General features: G+C 47.2%; 1 protein-coding gene across 1 annotated transcript in view; it reads left to right on the top strand.

Annotated features, from left to right (window-relative positions):
• Window positions 1-22,640, top strand: part of WWOX (WW domain containing oxidoreductase) — a 958,567-nt gene that overhangs the window by 736,779 nt on the left and 199,148 nt on the right. The window lies entirely within an intron of this gene.

Genomic DNA, 22,640 nt, shown 5'->3' with positions numbered 1-22,640 from the left:
ATGGTTAACCACGAGTGGCGTCTGTGCCTCAGGCCCATTGGTTAGTGGGAACACGGTGCATGGTTGGGCCAGACTATCAGGTCACGTGTCACAGGGGTGCGGGACAGGGGGCTGCACTGTTGATCGTAAGGCAGGGACTGGACGGGGCAGCAAGACTCATCCCAGCCACCCTTGTTAGATGTTTGGAGTTGCTTATACTTGACTTGTAATGTTTGGCTCCCAAATCGGCCATGATTAGGGTCACAGGTCAAAGACAGGGCCGCCCCGGAATAACACGAGGTGATGGACTGAGGCTTCCTGTCTGCCAGCGGAGCCCCTCGGGGCGTGGTGCGTTCTGGAGGCAGTCGTGTCTGCCGCTGAGGAGCCACTGTCTTGCCCTTCATCTCTCTAGAATTGTTCTCTGACAATGTCAATGCTTAAAATGAAAGCAGACCATTACCCAGTGGGAACCATCCACTTGCTTTAGGTTAAAGCCATCAGAGATTGCAACCACTGTCTCATTTTGTCAGATTCTTACCAGGGAAGGACATGCATCCGTGATTTAACAGATATTTATTGAGTCAAGCGCTGTCAGGCGTGGAAAAGATCCAGGGGTAAGAAAGAGAAATGGCCTCTGCCTTAGTCTAGCATCTTACAACCTGCAGGGGACAGAGTGCTAAATAAGGAAGCTCAGTCCAGCAAAACAGTCATCATAATCTCCTGTGTCATCAGCCACTGTGTTGTATGAATCTGGGATTGAGGTATCCAGCAGTTACTCCAAAAGGAACGCGTTTAGCTTTTCAATTTAACGGCTTTTTTTTTCTTGTTAAATCGGCATCATCTTTTACTGGATCTCTGTCTCAGTTGTGTTTATTACGTACACACACACACACACACACTGATGTTTAGGAGACTTTATGTTAAAGGTAGAGAATTTCAGAACCTCTGGGTTTGCTTAGGTACTGAATCCCCATAGTTTGCTAGGAGAATCTATAGTGTGTTCTCCACAAAGTATCTTTGCTAGAAAGAACTCACTCACTTGGAATTGGACGTCCTGGAAAGTAATCAGGTCCATAGGTCTGTGCTTCTGGCCCACAGACCCCTGAGACTCGAGTCTAAAGGTACAGGTTCCCTTGGAAAAGAGACTCAAGCCGAGCACTCGGTGGTTATGTTCCAGGTTTTACTCTTCCTAAAATCCAGGCAGTGCTTCATAGATGGTGGGTGATAGCTGAAAACAGGTTTATGTACGTTAGTAAGGAGAAAGGGGGAGATTACCGTAAGTGAGGTTTTAAAAAAATAACTATTCTGTGACTGGGCAGAAGATGTTATAATTAAAAATATCTAAGTTGGCATGGTTCTCTTAAAACTCATTGGTGTAGAAAAATTTTGTCTTTGACCACCGAAGATGCAGTCTGTGGCATGACACAAAGCACAGAAAAGATAGAGAATTATGGGATGGATGCATGCATGCATGGGTGGGTGGATGGACGGATGGATACAAGGATTTGTGAATGTATGGCTGGCTGGCTGGCTGAGTGGATAGATGCATGCATGGATGGATGGGTGAGTGGATGGATGGATGGCTGCATATGCGGATTTGTGAATGCGTGGATAGGTGGTTGGGTAGATGGGTGTGTGTATGGTTGGGTGGGTAGAAGGGTGAATGAAAGGGCTGTTCCCCCTGAGAGACTCTTTACAAAGAGGCCTTGATCCTCAAACTTTCCCATGCAAGAGAAACCCCAGTGTGAGCTTGTTAAAGTAAGAACATTCTGGGGTGTCTATCCTAGAGATTCTGATTGAGTAGATCTAGAGAGAAACTTAGGGATCTGTATTTTTTAAAACAAGTGTCCCAGTTGTTATGGTCTCGGGTGGACTTGCCCTCCCAGATCCTCATTCATCTCTATTTCCACATCTTCTTTCTTTATTGCCCGTGCAGATACCATTGCATAGTTCCATCACTCAGGAGGCACTGCTTTCAAATTCACCTCAAAGGCTCTTTGGAAGGAACTGCAGTAGATCAGGTCTCTGCGGCCAGAGGTAGCTCTCTCGTCTCTCATCAGGACCCTCTTCCAGGATGCCCCTGGACAAGCCTGGATGCACCTTCCACCTGGGAGCCAGTGGGCCAGGCTGTAGAGAAGCCTGGGAGAGGGATGCTCTTGGGGTGAACAGGAGGGAGATGTTTGTCTCCTGAACTCGAGCATCTCCCAGAGGAGAGAGGGCAAGCCGAGCGTTTGACCAGCACATCCCTGCCCCCGTAGGCGGTGGGATTTAAGGTTGGCCTCTCCACTCTTCTTCCTGATGGCTGAATCTCACAGCGGAGGGCAGAAACTTGGGGTGTCCACTGTTTCTGGAGGTCATCTGATGGTGACGGAGAGAGGGAAAGGCCCCAGGGTGCCAGACCAGGATCTTCTAGAAGGCTAGGAGTTTCACACGTTCGTGGTTTCCTTGTCGGCCAAGTTTACTCTTGGGGACGACAGTCATTTTCTAAGAAGGTGGGATGGCTTCACATCACATTTAAAGGCTTAAATAATGTATTCTGTCAGGCAATTCCTTGAAACAGTTTTCCAAGTGAATGCATCAGAAAGTGCCTAGAAAGACCACCTGGCACGGGGAGGGGAAGGCATTCAGAAAATGTGGGCTGCTTGAATCAGAATCTGCCTCGAGGTGGAGCATCCATTTCAGTATAAAGTGCACACATATTAGAGACAGCTCAGTGGACTCACACACACGTGCCAACACCAGCCAGGTCACGACAGAGAACATTTTCTGAGGCGCACCTGTACCCATGTCCTGTCAACAGATCTGTCCTCATCAAGAGCCAACCTCTGTTTTGATTTCTGCCGCCATAGCTTTCTGCTCCTGAGTTTTTAAAAATAGAATCATTCACTGCACACTCTTGTCCGGTCACGTTTGCTCGTCATTTTGTTGTGGGATTCAGGTACCTTCTGTCCTATTCCTGTGTAGTAGGCCGTTCCCTCTGACAGTTTATTGTTTTGGAAAGGGTCACACGTATCTCATGCCAGCTGAGAGAACTCTGGTGGAAGCGCTCATGCATGCACTGCCTGGATCTGACGATTCGTATTCCTCTCTACCTGCGTTTCTCCCATTTATCCATCCCCCTACCCATCGTCAGTCTGTCTTACTCTTTGATTCATTTCAAGATAAATTGAAGACTTTGGGCACTTCACACCTAAACACTTAAGCAGGTGTATCGTTCTCACATTGTCGAACTTGCGTTTTGTATTTGCTTATGATTTTGCTGAGAATGTGCTTTTTAAAAATAGAGGAGTGTAAAGATAAAGGCACTGCAGCCAGCATTTATCGAGGAAGGCTTGCGCTAAGCATTTGATGTGTATACATGTGTCGTTACTTCTGTTTCTAGATACAGAAACCGAGCCTGGAAGATACAATTTGCTTGCCTAAGTTTACAGAAAATGCGGGTTTGGATTGTGGCTGACTCCACAGTCCGTTCACCAGCCAGCAATTCACTTTCATTTGAGTCTGAAAAAACACAGCAAAATTAAAAATAAATATATAACAACCACGCTTGGTTTTGTTGCCTGTCACTGCCACTTAACGAGCTGCGTGACTTTGGTCAAGTGAACTAAACTCTCTGAACCTCAAATTTATTTAACAGTCAAACGGGGGTGACAGTCACAATGCCACAGTCATTGCTGATGACTGAATGAGATGTTTTAAACGCCTGCCTCTTGCAGATTCATGATCTAACACTTGCCACCAGAAGGTTCTGGAACTGCTAGCATGTAGAACAAACTGGTTGCTCAGCAGCCCAGTTTTGCTGTCGTCGCTGTTGTTCTGTCCTTGCTGAGCTGTGGTTTGCTCTCGTCCCAGCAGCCCCCTCCGCACATCAGCTCTGCTCTTCCCTCCGTCTTCACTCAATGACGCTATGATACCCAGAGGCTTATTGATTATTTGTTTGATTCTATTGTGGGCACAGCAGCAGTTCTTAGATTAGGACTATTAGATTTTCCCACATGGCATTGCCGTGGTTTATACAATTGGATGAAACGGGTGATGTAATTTGGTCTCAATTTGCTCTAAAGTAGAGTTGGAGGAAAGGGTCTGCAGTGATCTGCTTCTGAGCTTGAGAGCAAGTGGGGGAAAAAGTGATCTCCAGGTGATAACTGTGCGCCTCATCAATTCCAGATACACTGCGCGAGCAGGACGGAGAATTCAGAGCTTTTTTGCTTGGTTGCTTCTCTTTTCTCTGAGATAAAGGGCCTAGCTTAACCTATCCAACTGAAATATTAAACCGACTGATATCATTTGTTTTTCCACGTGAAAAAATCTCAGAAGAAAAAAAAAAGAAGCACCAGGCTGAGTGTTTTTGAGGTGCTGGTTTAGGAGACTGTGGGTTAAAAGGAGATAACAGATTTCCCCAGAAATAAATGGTTCCCTGGTGGCTGCTTGGGATGGAACCAAGTGGAAAATGTTCTCTTTTCTTTCCAGTGCACCCCTATCCCTGATATTTAAGCACATTTTCGTCATACCATCTACAGACATATCAGCTTTGCATTTTACCTTGACATTATAACACATTGTATTATTGACTCTTCAGGAATAGCATTTGTAACGATGGCTGTGGAACATTTATTGGCTAATGCACGTGGACTCAGTCGTATCCAACTCTTTTTCAACCCCAGAAGCTATAGCCCACCAGGCTGCTCTGTCGATGGGATTTCCCAGACAAGAATACTGGAGTGGATTGCCATTTCCTACTCCAGGGGATCGTCCCTACCCAGGAATCAAACCCATATCTCCTGCACTGGCAGGTAGATTCTTTACCACTGCGCCACATGGGAAGTTGTGCCCTTTTATCAGCTAATACTGTAGTTTATTTAATGAGTCCCCAAATACTAAAAATTTACCCTGCTTCCAGATTTTGCTTATTATAAACAAAGTGAAAAGGTAACTTGTGAGTGTTTTAGACTAATAAATATAATACATATTATTCAAAAATGTCCTAACACTAGATTCCCAGAAGTAAAATGACTGAGTAAAGACCGTACAGTCCTGGGCTCCCACTTCTTAATTTAGCACTTACCCCAATACATGAAACAAAGTGCTGTCCCTCTGTTCTTCATCTCCCTTTCCTCTGGGTTCTCTAACAGCAAGGAATGGATCTGACTCGCGCTCATTTCTGACCTTAGCCTTGTGCGTGATCTGCAGACGAGTGAGTGAAGGAATCGTTTCCACACACTGTCCAGAAACTCTGCCCTTGCACCCTGCCCACAGAGGCCATGGCCATCAACCCTAGGCAGGAGCCACGAGCCCTGGACACACTGCCCGGATGGACAGACAACGTCATTGCTAATTGCCAGAGAGGCCCCGTCCTGGTGAGGACCACACGGCTCCCCGGGGAGTTCTCGCCAACCTTGGGAAATGGGGCAGCCGTCTTAATTATGGACGCCACTGTGACTCCTCATTAACCATCGGGGGCGGGGGCGGGGGCGGGGGCGGGCGGGGAGGACAGTGACAGAGCCAGTCCGCTTCACGTGTAAACTCTGACCTCGAAGCAGCGGGGCGGGCTTTTTCCTAAGGACCCTGTTGATGGTGACAATAAGGACTAGCCCCAGCTGCCAAGAAGGCCGATAACAGCAGAGTGGAGCGTGCCTTTCCTTTCTACTTCTTTTTTTTTTTTCCTTAAACTGTGTTCATTGGTTTTAGGAATCGTTAGCGTGGTCAAGATTAAAGCTATTGGAAATAGCACAGACTGCTTCGTCTTATTGTGTTCAGTTGGATTGGATCCGAGCCATTTGCAAAGAGCAGCATTACCATAAGAAGGGACTTAGCATGTTTGTCACATCATGCCCCTTCGTGGAGAAGGCAGTGTCTTAAAAAAATACAAAAGTCTTGACATAGCACGGCTTTCTTCTGTTCTCAGAAGTACAGCGGCGTAGAACTCTCTGTGTCCAGATGGTCTGCCTGGGGCCTGGTGAGTGGTCCAGCTCCCTGGGAACGGTGGCCCTGGATGAAGTCAGGAAAGTACAGCTCAAGACTTCCTTCCATCTTTCCAACCAGTGCTGCTCCCTGCCCACCCCCCGCACCCTGCGCTCTTCCTTACCTTGTAATGTTAGACTCTCCCAAGTTACTGTTCATGAAAAAGGGAGGTTCCTGCTCCTTTAACAACAGCAGAACAGTATATCGAGAGCATTAGACTAGGTGAAAGACCCCAGTCATGAAAGGCCACACGGTTCCATTTATAGGAAATGTCCAGAAGAGGCAGAACTAGAGGCAGAAAGTAGGTGAGTGGATGCCTTGGGCTGAGGCGGCATGGGCAGATTGGGGAGAAGACAGCTAAGGGAGCAGGATTCCTTCTGTGATCGAGAAAAGGTTCCAAACTGAGTGATCATCCCAGAACTCTGTGGATGTCATAAAAAAAAAATAGCTATTGAGTTGTGCATTTTAGGTGCGTGAATTGTATAGCAGGTGAGTTGTATCTCAAAAACTGATAACAACAGTATGAAAGCCACGGTGTAACTCAATGAATCTGATACTCAAGTCCCTCCAGTGTCCCCTGGGCTGGGACAGAGATCCAGGTGGGCCTGAGCAGCACATGGCAAGAGGGGCTTTTCACCTCCACCCCAAGCATCCTACTTCTGTTAATATGACCTTTGAAGCCATGCGCTCTTTTCAGAGCAGCATCATTGTGGTGACTGACCCTTATAGAATTGAATTTAATCCCTGCCCTCTTACAATTTGGATTCTCTGTCTGCCCCTGCCCCACCTACCGCCGCAAATACAGTGTAAGCCTCCCTGAAGGCAGAGTTTACAGTTCACTGTGAGCCATTTTTGAATGATTATCAGTGACAGCAACCTCCTACCCAGCAAGGCACTTGTTGAGAACTTAAAACGAGCAGGACTTGAGTCTTGCTCTAGACAGCTTGCAGTTTCTCTTGGGAAAACTGATACTGTCTGGGGAGACCCAGGAAGACTGCACCTAAGAGCTTATGTTTGAGCTAGATCTGAAAAGTTACATAGAAACTCACCAAATAGGGAAACAGAACAGTAAACTATTAGAGGTAGAAAGAACAGCCCAGGGAGGGGCATGGAGCTAAGAAAGAACATGGTCTGACTCCAGAGTTTTGAGAAATTTGCTGAGGATTGCCTTGAGACCACAGCTTAAAGAAATAGTCAGTGATATGCCATATGCAGACTTCCGTGGTGCAGTATCGACTCCTCTCTCATCCCATTTTAGTCAGACTCTTCGTGGCAGTTGAACAGAGTTTATGACAAAGGGAAGCAGATTGGTTCATGCACTAGAAAATCTTGGAGTCATGGCTTCAGGCGTAGCTGGGTCCAGGAGCTCAAGTGTCTCGTTAAATTCCTTGTCTCTCCCCACCCTTGGGCTGTGGGGTCTCTGTCTGGCTTGCTTCTGTAGCAGGTTTGGTCTCCTGGTGGGAGAGGTGGGACCAGTCTCCCATTTTCATGTGATATTAATGACAGTAGAAGGAGACCTCTCCAATATTCCCTCTCAAGGTACCTGTATCTCAGGGAAGATTCCAGCCCAGTTGAGATCGCATGCATTATCCGTGAGCTAATCACCGTGGTCAAGGATAGGCTGTTTAATTAGCCACCAAGGTCATGTGTCTGCCATCTTGGAAAAGGACTAAAACAACCACCTTGACCTGTAGGATCAGATGGGGTACAGTGTGCTTCCCAGAAGCAAAAAAGTAAAAGGACAGTATGCTGAGTGAGCAAAAACCTATGGTTAATCCCCCTACTGTATCCCTTAGGATTTCTTACTTCCAGTTTAGATGTTAAACTACATTCCTGGTATCTCATTCTCATGATGCTGAATTTCAGCCCTTAGCTGAGAATTTCATACACACACATCTGTCCAGTTCTATTTGGGTAGAATATTAACACGAGGGAAATCTAATTCACTGCTGTCCCCCAGACCTTAGTCGCCTCATCTGTAAAACGGGGACAACAGCTCAGATATTGCCGGCCCTTCCCAAAGCTCCTTTGGGATGTCCGACACGCACTCAGAGGGTGAGCCTCCCAGTTCTTCCCAGGCAGGGTCGCAGTGCATCCACCTGCACAGGACCATGCCTGTCCACCTATCACTTTGGCTAACTCTGATCCCCGGAGGGTCTTGCTGTGCCCCCAGCAGCCTCCGACCTCTCAGGAGAGAGCAAGCTGTTCCCTGGGTACCACGGAGAGGCAGCTTGGGGCAGGTGGCAGAAACCACGTCGTTTCCAGATGAGGCTGGGCCCCCCAGACATCAGCTGCTGTGCTCGGAGGGGTATTCAGACAAAGAGCCAGATTTAAATTCATGTAATGTTGCTGTTTGTAACATTGAATACTTAAGACATCTGCTCAGAGTCTCACCATTATAAATGAATGGAAAGGATCCAGGAGTGCTTTATTAGACGGGGGGAGGGTGGTGCTGAGTGAGGGCCACATATTTCAAAGGAGGATCTCAATCAGACATTAGTTATACCTGTAATATTTTACAAATTACAAGCAGTAGAAATAGTCCCAGGAAGGATGTCAGTCTGCACACAGCGGTGAGGAAGAAGGGAAGAAAAAAAAGCACCTGAAGCCTAGAAGACAGGGACTGATCATCTCTGGGGGAGGATGGGTGAAAAGCAGCAAATTTACCGCCACTGGCAGGTGTCTAAATGTTCCGTTTAAATTAAGTGGCACGTGTCATAAAGGAGCAGGGGCGCCCGCACACCCCACCCCATGTTTCTGTTTCAGCTTCAGAGACTATTTTTCTTTCCCTTTCAGCTCAGCCGCCTTCCCCTCCCTGACACTGGGTCACCCAGCACTCCTTCTCTATGATTTCCTTTTACTTTAGTCCATCATGCTCCATGATTCAGTGGAAACCTTTTAAAAAAAAATTGTTCTTAATTTTAATTAATGGCAAACTTAGCACAGACCCGTTTGATAAATCTGGTCCCTGAACCTAACGAGTCCCTTCGCCTGTGAGGGCCTCCTGTCATTTTATTAGCCCCCAAGCCTCCCAACCCAATGGCTGAGTAATTGACAAAAACTGCAGGTAAAGGCACGAGACACGTAATTGATTCACACGATCCCTTCCGCTGAACACACTGAAGAGTTAATTATTTCTCCCCCCCGCCGTCGGGACTCAGCTGTTGTTTCCACTGGGATTAAACAGCTGTCAGCATTGTTAATGACATCAAATTCATGCATTAAAATCCGCTCGTCCCCTTCCTATAGAAAGTGGGTTTATGGAAACCTCCACCGCATCCTCCTTTATGAAGGAGTGAAGAATCCAAGGAAAGATAACGTCCCTTATTACAAAACCACAGACCGGAGCTCGTGTTGATGGAATCTCGTAATGAGTAATTAAGCCTCTTTGCAAAAGTCAGGCTGTCATGTTGGCATTTGGGTACTTCAGTTCCCTGGTGGAAGCAGCTGGGGAGACTGGGAAGGTGATAAAGGGAAGAAAACCCAGAATCTTCTAGAAGGATCTCTTACTTTTTTTTTAATAACACAAAACAGAGTTACCAAGTAATTAAGCAGAAAGGAACTTGCATGTTTAAGTTTCCCTCAGTTTCTTCAAACATCTGTAACAGTATATCAGATGGACAGAAAGGCACCCCTCTCTATTTAAGAATTTTTCTTTCTGGCTAAGTCTCTCACATCTTATGAGAATAAACTTCGGGTTTGGGTTCCTGTCTGTCTGGCTTGCCTGTGGTTGGTTTTCCCAAGCACTATCTTAGCAAATGAAAGTTTGAATCCTGAGTTTGAATGAGAAACCTGTCCCCGGGAAAAAGTAAATGCAAGTATTTCTGGGTGTCTTCAGCAGCACAAGTTGCTCTGCAGATAGAAAGACAGGGTCAGAAGTGGGGAGCAGTAGCCCCAAGGCTTCTGGGCTAAGGGCCCGGCTCTGCCAGTAACCAGAATCGGGAGATCGCTTCCTCCAGCCGGGGAGAAACATGCACGCGTACACCTGTGGTCCCCACCCCGTCGGCTTAGTTATTTCATTGAATATGACCAGTCCTAGGACTATTTCAAGATAATTATTAGTTTGCTTTCGTTTTCCCCCACAGCTCACAGAGCTGAATGTTTAAGGTGACCTTCTAAAATGTCTCACCTTTCTCAAGACACCTTGCATTTAAAGTCTCCTCTCCTCACTTAGGCTCCTGAAAGTGCGGTGTGATTTCACAAATTAAGCACTAGCAAGAAAACTCAACCTAGTCAATACCCAAATGAGGAAGGAAGTCAAAGGATGAGAGAGGGAGAGGCAGAAGAAAGGGCGTGTGAGGAAAAAGAAGACACACTTGTCAGAGGACCAGGTCTTTCGGATCCGGGTGAGAGGAAAGCCATCCCTGAGGAACCCAGACATGCACGGAAGCCAAGCAGTTAAAGAAACAACCTCCTTCCAGCCCCGATAATAAAACATCAATAAGTGTCTTAATTGAACCACGCGTGGGTTCCCCACCAACGCGTGTCTTGTGCTGCACCCGCCCTTCAAAGAGTCTCCAGAAAGGAAGAAATCACTCAGGCTCAAGTTCCACGGCGAGACGAGTCTTCATTTTCCAGAACCAGCCCCGTGTTACGATTATCCACCAAAATAAGCTGTATGTTATTTTTAAAACCATCATGTGATGTACAATTAATTATTGCCATATTTTTGTTTGTTTTTTTGATTTAGCAAAAGCCTAATGTCACCCTCTTAGGAAACCTTACCCAATGGAAATCGCTCAGCCTAAATGGCCAACGCTGTTGGCAGTTATACTTGGCCAAAATGGAGACCCACGCTCGGCCCCTGGTGTGGGGCCCCCCCAGCTCTCCTCCGCCCTTCAGATGAGATGTTTAGGGTGTAACCTCCCAAGGTCCATGGCCCAGGCCAGGAAGCAGAGGTAATTTATTACCCCAGCTTCCCGTCTGCAGGAGGCCCAGGGAGGCCTTGAAATTCGCAGCTGCGAGTCAGGCTCCACCAGCGCAGTCACGGAATTTAATGAGGCCTCTCCGGACACCGAGAGAGATGGACGTTTCTAGGCTTGCTGGCTTCACTCCGTCAGCCCCACCTCCCCCCTGAAGAGACCTTCCTGGAAGGGCCTCTCACGCTGGCGTGACTGTCTGTGTCCTTTTGCTTGGTCATTCCACGTTGCAACTCCAGACCTGCCTGGCCGCCTCAGAATGCACTGCTGCCAATGAAAGACACCCCCAACCACCCCCCGACCCCATCCCACACTGTTAAGCTTTGTCATATAGTCACTGTGGAGTGAGCGCTTACAGAAATGACCTCCTCTAATTCCCAGTCCCAGGGGACGTCTGGCAATGCTGGAGACATTTTTGGTCATCACCTCTCAGGAAGAAGGACCCCTGGCATCTAAGGAGCAGATGCTGGGGACTGTGCTAAATGTCCTGCAGTGAACAGGACAGCCCCTGGCAACAGAGAATTATCCAGGCCCCAACGTCAATCGTGTTGAGGGTGAGAAACCCTGGCCTGGAGTCTTTCTCAGCGTTTTCTTTCATTATCGCCTCCCACCCCCAGGAGCCTTTTCAGACACGATTTTCCTAATCGCCCCCGCCCATGAAATTTTAATACCACAGATACACTGCATACCTGTTTCTGTACTGTATGCACAGCTGCGCTTTAAACATTCAAACGGCAAACACTTTTTTTCCTGTTCTTCCTTTCCTCTCCCAAAACCCAATTTTTACCCCCTCCCTGGAGGTGTTGCAGACCCCTTCGGAATTCGAAGTGTAAAGAAGGACTTTATCCATAAGTAACGTGGAGCCAGTGGAGACTTTTGAGCAAGGAAATCTATATAGTGATGGGATTCGTTTTTTTTTTTTTTTTTTTAGAACAATCCTGGCAGCCTTGTGGAGAGTGGGAGGGATCAGGCAAGATCCCGGGCTCTGGGAGACGAAGGTCCCACCCCATCAGGAGCAAACCTCCTCTTCCAACAATGTCACCTTCTGTTGTCAGTCACCTGCTCCCCCACCATAAGCCCCTGGTGCACTGGACACCCTCCTGCCCTGTGAGCTTCCACTGCCCCGTAACCTGGGTGAAAGCTCCCTCAAATATACTGCTTCCTTCCCAATGATGCGTTTGCCTGTTCCCCGACTCCGGGATGCTCTAGTACGCAAATACAGGTTTCAAGACTGGGTCTTCTTCATCCATCCCCGGATGCCCCTGCACAGTTCCTGGCACGAGAGGTGGAACTTGATCTTTGTTTTCTGGCTGAATGAATGAATGAATCAGGGTTTTTCTCCTTGAAGTGCTCCTTGCATGCCTTAATCTCACCAGCATCTTGTGAAACACACCTACTTCTTTCTGATCTTCACATTCAGGCAGTTTTGAAATGAGAACCAATGAAGCTGCCTTTGCTTTCGGTCTGCTGGGTCCCTCACCCCCTACCCACCAGCCCCCCCATCCCACCAGCACACCCAAGGCTGTGTGGTCAGAATCTCAGATCCGGAGCACGTGATGTGCGTGGGCCTGTGACTCACGGAGCCACGGGGCATGCGATGGGGGCGGCCCAGGGCGCCAACCGAGCAAGTCATTTCTGAAGAAGGGTCACGGAGCAGAGGACGGAAGCCTGATGCTGTGGAAGGAGCCGTCACGCTGCCCAGGGCAGCTCAGTGCCAGCCTCAGGGATGCAGCCGGGTCATAGGTCAAAGTCGGCAAGCCTCACACTGTGAGCACCATGGCCCTGGGCACCTGCCAGCGTTAACGTCTGTGTTAAGATGGCCCCAGACAAGCATGACACCAAAACAAATAGCGTAAAGAGAAGATTCCAGGCACACTGAGGGCTCAGCACTTACTGCTTCCATCTGCCCCACACTTGTTCTCTTGACTACAGTTTCCATTTTAAATGCTTTTCTGTGAGTCCAGTCTTCTGCTGAGGTTGAACTCCCAGCTGACCTTCAGCCCCCACCACCCCTCTCGAAAGGGTTCTTTCTGGGAAAGGGAAGACACATGCACAAGCAAGCAAGCTTCAGGTTTACTTTTTTTTTTCTGTTTATATATATTTTTTCGATTGAGATAAAACTGATGTAACATAAATGAACCACTCAGAAGTCAACACTTCAATGGCATTTAGTATCATCATCATTTTGTGCGAACACCATGTCTATGTAGTTCCAAAATATTTCGTCACCTCCCCGTCAAACCCTGGATCTATCAAGCAGTGGCTCCCTTTTCTTCCTTCCTTCCCAGCCCTTGGCAGCCCCCTCTCTGCTCTTTGTCTCGATGGAATTGCCAGTTCTAGATATTTCCTGTGAAAGGAGTCGTGCGGTACGCAGCCTTCTGCGTCTGCTGTCTTCCGCTTGGTGTACAGTTTCCAGGGTTCATCCACGTCACAGCCTGCGTTAGCACTCCGTTCCTCTTCCTGGCCTAATGCTACTCCACCGTATGTTTACACCACGTTGGGTTTATCTGTTCATCCATGGGTGGACATTTGGATTGTTCCTGCCTTTTGGAAATGGCAATCCACTCCAGGATTCTTGCCTGGAAAATCCCATGGATGGAGGAGCATGTTAGGCTACAGTTCATGGGGGCGCAAAGAGTCAGACATGACTGAGCGACTTCACTTTCACCTTTTGGATATTGTGAGTGGTGCTGCTGTGAACATTCTTGAACATTCATTTTGCTTCAGATGACCGTGCATGGCTCATTTTATTTTACGGTGCACGCACTGTGGGTTGTCCCATGGTGCTTACAAAAAGAACCCATGTCCTTACAGAGCATTTGAAAGCACAACTGGAAGCACACAGAGAGGTAAAACCAGCCATCTACAGACCCAGCACCCAGAAGTAACCCCTATGTTTTATTTTACTTTATTGAGGCATACTTGATTTACAGTGTTGTGTTTAGCATAGTGATTCACTTATATGCATGTTCTTTTTCATATTCTTTTCCAATAAGCTTCATCGTAGGGTTTTGAGTATAGTTCCCTGTGCTGTACAGGAGGACCTCTGGTTGATCTCTTCTCTGTATAGTAGTTTGCGAGTCCCAACCTCCCTCTCTAGCCCTCCCCCAAACCTCTCCCCCTTGGCAGCCACAAGCATGTTCTCTATGGATATGAGTCTGTTCCTGTTTCACAGATATGTTCATTGTCTCGTATTTTAGATTCCATGTTATGTATGTATGTATGTATTTAGTGGGCTACAAAGCATTTTCAGCCACCACCATCTCACAGGATTCAACTTAGCTAGCCCGGCCATGGGGGAAATATAGCATGTCCAACAGTCTCCTATTAGAGTCCTGTGAACCACACATGACGTTTTGAGGCAGGATCCACATTTTGACCTTGAAAGTGGAACCAGATCTCCTTATTAAGCTCAGTTCTCCCAGGGAGACAGAAGTCCCAGCATTGCTTCTAAACGTACTGACTCTCAAATAAGTATTTTTGTGGAAGAGCTTATTTGCACCATCTTCTGAAAAAGCAGAGGGGGTGACTATCACTTTGAAAGTCCTGTCTGAGTTTTAAAGAGTAGGGTTCTATAACTCTGTAGGACTGAGCTCCCTCGGCAGTGGGGAGAAAAGGTCATGAGTTCTTAGTTTTATTTGCCTTTAGAAATGTCAAGGGAGAGTTATATAAGGACGCAGGACTGGCCTCAGTCACATTTTGGTTCTTGATTTGTGCATAGAGCCTAAGGATCTGTGGTAGGGGGCTCGTCACTCCACGTTCACGGGGTATGTCTGTACATGATGTGTGTAACAGTACTTTCCGGAGCCTGCAAAGCCTTATGAAAGCTCTTCCTGTGGACCGAGGGGTGTGGGGCCCCTGTCCTGACGGGGAGGACCCTGGGCTGTCGGACTTCCCCGAAACCCACACTTGGTCTGCATGTCGTCACTGGTGTGTTCACCATGAAAACAGCTTCACCCACACCTCCCAGCATTGCTCCCTCCTTCCCTTGTTAAAATTTCTCCAGTGCCTGTTACTGCCTGAACCATTTTATGATCTCTATGTGAATATGCAGAAATGCCAGGGGAGAGGGAAAAAATGCCCACAGGTGCCTTCAGAGCTGAGTGGAGGGGGCAGGGACAAAGCCAGGAGATGTCTGTACATCCAGGTTCAGGATGACGTTCCTGATGAGTGTCACATAAGTCCACAGCAGCCCCCAGAGGCAGGCACAGACAGCTCTGTTTGTGTAATGAGGGGCAGGGTGAAGGAGTGACGTCATTTCCCTGCACTCCCCTGAAGATGGTTTATTTTCGGGGTGTTTGGCTCGGTTCACTATGCCAGGTGCCACCCGGAAAGTTAAACGGCTCCTCCAAACATCTGGTAGATTTGAACGCTGCAGCCCTCTGCTCTGCTGGGGAAACCCTTAGAGGGCATTGAGAGCCCTGGTTTTTGACTGTCAGGGTGTCAGATTCACCGTCTCTTCACTGATGGGCCCTGGGCCCAAGTGGAGTGAACCATGCACTCTGCGGGATCTGGCCCCAGACGAGCCACCCCAGACTTCGGCTGTACCCTGTAGGATTTGAATTCCTTCTCCTTCATTGCTCCCAGGAGGAGAAACAAAAAGCGAAAACAGCCTCTGTCATGCATCTGCCCGAGAAATAGGACTGTGCATTTGCATTCCTTCCAACTTGTGTTTGGAACACACAGACAGGCGAGTTTGAATCACTTTGACTTTGAAAGCATGATTTTGAGCAATTATCTGGGGGGAAAAATATACCTCTTCCTCACTAAATAGGTCTGTCAAAGAGAGTCCGAGTACAGCACGCCATTGCCAGAATACACGTGTGTGCTGGTTAACCAGCCCCGACCAATTAAGTAGCGGGCTGTCGACTGCATTCAGGCCCTTCCTGGGCCACAGACAGGCTCGTGCAAGTTCATTTTCATAGTGGCGTGTGTGTATCTTTAGACCTTAACTGACAGATCCCCACGGTGAATCGAGTAGGGAGTTATCAATTACATGGTTAGCTAGGCACTGCCGTTGGATGCTCCGTGGCTTCCTGACAGAAGCAGGCAGAAAAGGAGGAAAGGACTAATATTTCTGGTGCAGAAAGACTGTTAATATTTTAGACCAGGCTCCTCAAATACGTATGTTTATTTAGTTTAGAGAAAATGTGCACTTGAATCCTGCAAACCCTAAAGAAGTTTGCATTAATAAATAGTGATTACCATAATACTCTGCTCTAAAATATATTTTATTTATCAAGTGAACACCCTTCTGAGCTCCTCTTAATCCTTCCTGTGATGGCTAAATTAATTTCATCAAATTTTCATTTCTTCGTGGTGATGTCGTGAGCAGTACCCGAAATAATAAAATGACCCTGATTGCCTATAAAGCCATTTGCAATTGGAGAAGCAGTGATTGGGGCTTGCGTTCCCTTTGGCGGCCAGATAATATATTCCTTTGTTTTCCTTTGCGAAATATTTATCATGGGTTCTCCTTTAGCCTGAGTCTAATCTGGAAGTGGGCCGGCCTTTTGTGGTTGTGGGCTGAAGCTGAGAATGGCATTCTAAAATATATCTCTCAGACTTCCCTGGTGGTCCAGCGGTTAAGAATCTGCCTTCCAAAGCAGGAGTTGCAGGTTCTACCTGTGGTCAGGGAACTAAGATCCCACATGCCATGGGGCATCTCAGCCCTTACAGAGCAACTCGAGAGGTCTGCATGCTGCAGCGAAGACTGCGTGCAGACAAGATTTTAATAAATAAGTGAAATATATCTCTCCCACTGAGACATCAAACCCCACCAGTAGGAATTTCTTCCCAGATTCGTAGACTTTGTGACAGGTAGACCATGGATGCCCAAAGTGTTTACACTTCATGGGAAAACCTGCCCTGGGGAAGGGAAGGACTTAGCAAAGATGGTAGAGAAGCAAGGTCTGGAACCAAGGGCTCCTCAGTCCCGGGCTCGGGCTCTTACTATGGCATCGTTTTATTTTTTTAATATTGCCTAGCTGTTCTAGTGCATATGTTGTCAAAGATTTTAATGTCTGTAATTGACCATGCTCATTGTTTCCAAGTCAGGTCTGTTGTCACCCCTCATGTGGATGGACTGAGATCCAGGCTCATAGAGTTGGGCTGTAGAGTTGAAGAGTTAGAGGTAACACCTCTGAAAGATGTCTCGGTGTGCTGGGCAGAGGGCTGTTATAGGAGGAGGCGGCTTTAAGCCAACCTGCTCTAAGTACACTTGGCCTCAAAGTCTTCCTAGAAAACACTTAACAAATTATTAAAATGTTAGAATCGAATTTATTTTCTAATCCAAGATTCAGTGCAAAGCACACCAACTATGAACAATACAAGTATAGGAACACAAGATAAACTTATATTGTGTTAGGCCTCAGGAGCTTTGAGGTCTTTCTGTTACAGCAGATACCTACATAATTTCAGTGAACATCGGAAGGTGGGACTGGTGAGTCTTTTTCGAGAGCTATCCCCTGTCTGTTTCTCCCATGAGTCCAGTGTGACCTCATGACACATGTCCTTGTGTCCTGTGTGCCTTCAGCAGAGCTTGGCCCTCTTAGGAGCTGTAACAGGTAAACCGGAAGTCCCCACTCTCCAGCTCAGGAGTCAGCAAACACTTCTAAAAAGAGCCAAATAGTTAACACCTTATGTTTCACAGGCCATGTCGTCTCTGTTTTTGATTACTCAGCTCTGCCACTGTAGTGTGAAAACAGCTGCCAAAGGTTTAGGAATGAGTGGGTGTGGCTGTGTGCCGATAAAACTTTATTGATAAGAACCAGGCTGAAGTCTGGAGTCGACCCCTGGTCTATAGTTGGCCAGCGTCTGTGCTATGTGACCTCCCAGACTGACAGAGGGTCCTTGCACCAACTTTTTTCAGAGTGATGTCAACATATTTCTCAAGTAAGTCACCTAGCTTATTTCCCAACCCACAAGCTGACCCTTGGGCTCCTTCCACTGAAAATACTGTACCAATCCTCATGTTTCCGGAGCAGCACTGTTAGAAGTGGCCACATTTTCCTTGTCCATTTTCATGATGTCCTCTGCGGTATCCATCAAGTGATCCCTGGCATACTGGGTAACAAGGGCGTGCAAGGGATGTAACAGAAATAAAGAGACAAGGAAGAAGAGCCACACCAAGAGGGGGAATTGATACTGTTCAAGGCCTGACTCTTTGTCATTTTGAGAGAATATGGACTAATATTTGGGAAAAATGAAAGAACTCAGAACCTGAGCCCAGATCCAGGTATCTGAGTGCCTGCCTCCTCTCCATCATCTCTCCGTCAGGAGCCAAGCTGACGTGGCTTCTTCACTTTAAAACTGTTGAATTCCCTGTGACCTTGGCCCCAGGAGCAGGGGCTTCTGTGACACCCAGCCCTGACTCCTTCCAGGAAGGAAGGCAACCTTGGGGGAAATCTCCATTTCCTGTTGGTCGTGGAGGGGTTGACATGCACAAACCCTCTCTTGTGTCCCTCGGTCACAGCCCACTGTATCAGCAAAGAGGAAACAGTGCAGCCTGTGAATCTGTGTCACCAGCACACAGGGCATCGTGTGGTCTCGAGTGTGGCTTGTCACCAGCACGGGGTTCACAGCAGCGTCAGGGTCCCAGTGCCACGAATCACCTCCCATCTCCGGCAAGGATGGGGCGTGTCACCCAGACCACACTCGGGGCAGGCGGGGGTCATTCATCGCGGCCCTGGCTGGGAATGCTGACCACTCCCGCCAGAGTACAGAAGACAAAGCTGAAGCCCGAGTTCCAACCGGCTGCCTCCCCCAGTTCCAGCAGCTAGGATCCCTCTGATACAAAGAACTTGACTGGCCCAGGAATGCGGATGCTGTGTCAGAGGTCATGGCTCAGAGCCAGAGACGCACCGCAACGACCTACCGTTCTCCTTGACGTGGTTTCAAGGGGCGTCCCAGGGTCAGAAGGATATCCAACGCCAGCTTGTCTGAGATGGCATGGAAAAGGCAGGGGAAATGTCAAGATGAACTGGGGCTTAGGAAGACATTTACCCCTGGCTTCGTCAGCATTTCCCCAGGCGAGATGAATCAGACACTTATATTTTTACATATGCAACCAACACGCTTGTGACTTTCAACCGGGGAAGATAGAAAGACTTATTGAAAATACTTAATCAATTTTTACGAAGAAACCAGAGGTAAACACGCTTCCAGACCCACAGTTTTGAAAGTCACCAGGAGGATACCAGGCTGACTGAGAGCTTTATGAAGACCCAGTCCTAATGGGCGCTCTGTGCTCCATGGAGAACAGTTGGTTTGGACTTGAGCTGGTTTCTGTTTTTAGACTCCAGGCCCACAGTACCCTAAGTAGGTTGGGGCAGTGCTGATTTTACTATCCTTGGCATTTTAGTGGATTTTCTTGGGGTGGTTTCACATAGTGATCTGCAGAGATTTGAGGATCTAAGGACAGAAGTGGCAAACCCATGGTCCACTTGGTATCATTCCCCAGTTCTGGGTCCACGGCCAACATTATTCATTCATCTGTACTAGCCTTTCCTCCCAAGCACGGAGGTGACTCTCCCAAGTCTGGGTTCAGGCAGAGCCCTCCAGGAAATTGTTATCCATTGACCAGAATTAGCGCATGTGCTAAAAGCTCATTTGCCATTTCTTGATATCTCCAGTGGAGATTCTAAAGTCCTGCTATTTTGATGTTGTCATTTTCTTGAATTAAAGATTAATTGCACAGGAATGTTTGGACATCTCTTGGATAACATGCATTGTGTGAGGCGTGATAATTCCAGGATAAACAAGAAGTTCCCTCTGACCTCAGGGACTCAGGAAAACTCAGTATTTCAAGGTCATGCTATCAGGCTCTGCAAAAAGGGTGGCCAGGGAACTCAGCAAAAGGACATTTATCCCAAACGGAGTAGAAAAGGGGTCAGAGAAAGCTTCTTTGGAAATAACTCAGGGACTTTCTTCAAGGACACACTCAACATGGTAATTCAAGGACAGCTTTCAAGAAGAAACCAACGCTGCAAATGGATAGCATTGTAGGGCTCCAAGATTTATAATCTTTTTCAAAAGCACACAGAAGGTCTTTAAGATTTGATGTCTCCTTGCACCACAGACCAGAAGAAGAATATGTTTAGAAGTGGGCTATGCTTATTAATCCATTGCTGGCTTTATGGTTTTAAATCCCAGGATCTTTAGTATGTGAATGATTTCTTTTTCTTCCTCCTCTTCTTTTTTCTTTGGACAGTGATATTTTCCTACCTTGTAGCTGCAGCAGCAGGTCAGAATGCATTTGAAAATTTAAAAAAAAAAAAAACAATTCCCAGCAAAGGCAAGATTTTTCAAGTTAGTTCATACTGGGACCCTTGCAACTTTTTTTATCCCTTTCTCAAGCAAATCTTGAAAGCTTGAAACAAATGGATGGCAAAACTGGAGGGTATCTCATTTTTTAATCCATTGTTTTTGTGAGAGTTTAGAGCTTTCCCCATAACACGTGGAGGTTGAGAAGAACTGGAAAAAGACCTCTTCAAGGACTTTTCCGTATGCTCCCTCATGTTTCAAGATGCTTTTGGTGTGACGGCGCATCTGTCTTGATTTTTGCACGGGTCCCTCCATATTCAGAAGCAAAGCGAAGAGAATTCATTGTGTGCTGATGAGAGAGCAGCCGTGAATCAGTGCAAGCTCCCCATGTCCTTTTCTTCTTGGGCTGCTGAACTTGGCGATTCTCTAAAAATGTACTCTCCAAAAATTTCCAGCAGGACTTTCCCCAATATTTAAATAGTGAGTCCAGGACAGTGAGCCCTGCTCCTTGGAATATTTGGTCCAAATGAAGCCAGAGGCCTCATCCCATCCCTTCTGGCTTAGAGGCAGTCCTGGCAGAAAAGAGATGACCCACTCAAATTGAGTAATTCCAGGAGAGTTTGAACAGTTTAAAAAGACTTTTTGTAAAGGTGGGGATAGGGTGTTAGTGCAAGCGTAAGAGATGGGGAGTTTCCCAGGGTTGGTGATGGGGGCTCTTGCCATCCTGGACTGGAAGGAGCAAGGAGAGGAAGGACGAACCAGGCTCTGGCACCAGGGGAGGGTCTCTGGATGGACCCTTAGCAGAGGCCCCGATCTTTGGTTGGGGAATTCTGCCTACCTGTGGTGACACTCCTTTCTCCCAAGGAAAGACCCCAGGGTAATAAACAGTCTCCCCCTTTATTCAGGGCTTCCCTTGTGACACAACTGGTAAAGAATCCGCCTGCAATATGGGAGACCTGGGTCCAATCCCTGGGTTGGGAAGATCTCCTGGAGAAAGGACTCCAGGATTCTGCCCTGGAGAATTCCACGGACTGTATAGTGCATGGGGTCAGCCACGACTGGGTGACTCGCACTTTGACCTCCCTTTATCCAAGCCCAGCCAGAAACCAGATGGTGAAAGGCACTCGGTGATGGAGCTTATATTGATCGACTTTCCTGAGCGTGGAGCCGAGGATGAGAGTAGAGGGTGAACCTGGGCAGGAAGCTAGAAGATTCCAGCGTCGCTGTCAAATTGCCTTCTCAGGAAAGCAAAGCAACAGGCTGCTGGCCATGGTCTGCACCCCGCTGCTGAGTCTGTCCTTTCTCAGCTGTGTCCTCTGTCCACCCCCAGGGCCAACACGTGGTTACATGGGTACCGATTCATCACTGCCCCTAGCTGGAAAAAGAAGCCCGACAGACTATCAGGCAAAGCAGATACATGTGGTTCAGCTTTGTGTGACGGGTTTTATTTTCTGTCAGAAACTAGCCAAGAGGATTACCCAAGTTCTCTGTAAAAAAAAACAAGCAGAAAGTTGGATGACTCACAAAATAAGCCACTTAATCAATAGAGCTGTGGGACTAATAGTGACTCTCTCTTTTTTGGTGCTTTAAAGCAAAATTAACACATAATAATTAGGTCTCATTTGTTTATTTTTGTTTTTATTTCTGTCACCTTGGGAGACTGACCTAGGAAAACATCAGTACGATTTGTGTCAGAGAATGCTGTGCTTATGCTCTCCTCTAGGAGTTGCATGGTGTCATGTCTTATGTCTAAATCTTTAAGCCGTTTCGAGTTTATTTTTGTGTATGCTGTGACAGTGTGTTCTGACTTCGTTGATTTACATGTGGCTCTCCAGCTTTCCCATTGCCACTTGCTGTAGACTTTTTCCCATTGTGTATTCTTGCCTCCTTTGTCTAAGATTAATTGACTGTAGGTTTATGGGTTTTTTTCTGAGCTCTCTGTTCTGTTCCATTGATCCACAGGTCTGTTCTTGTGCCATCACCATTCCATTTTTACTACTGTAGCTTTGTAGTATTGTCTGAAGTCTGAGAGGGTTATGCCTCCTGCTCTGATATTTTTCTTCAGGATTGCTTTGGCAATTCTGGGTCTTTTATGGTCCCATACAAATGTTAGAATTATTTGTTCTAGTTCTATGAAGAATGTCATAGACAATTTGATAGGGATCGTATTTAATCTGTAGTTGCTTTGTGTGCTGTGGCCATTTTCGTTCCTTCGTTCCGTCGCTCAGTCGTGTCCGACTCTTTGCGACCCCGTGGACTGTAGCCTACCAGGCTTCTCCGTCCATGGGATTCTCCAGGCAAGAATACTGGAGTGGGTTACCGTTTCCTTCTCCAGGGGATCTTCCCGACCCAGGGATCGAACCCGGGTCTCCCGCATTGGAGGCAGATGCTTTAACCTCTGAGCCACCAGGGAAGCCCCATATTTAATGATATTAATTCTTCCAGTCCACGAGCATGGGACATCTTTTTGTTTCCTTTACTCACCTTCAGTTTCCCTTATTGATGCTTTATAGTCTC

This window comes from Moschus berezovskii, chromosome 22 (genome assembly GCF_049115385.1).
Source record: "Moschus berezovskii isolate FMDL1 chromosome 22, NW_MosBer_1.0, whole genome shotgun sequence".
Lineage (NCBI taxonomy): Eukaryota > Metazoa > Chordata > Mammalia > Artiodactyla > Moschidae > Moschus > Moschus berezovskii.
This window is presented reverse-complemented; position numbering and strand designations above follow the sequence as displayed.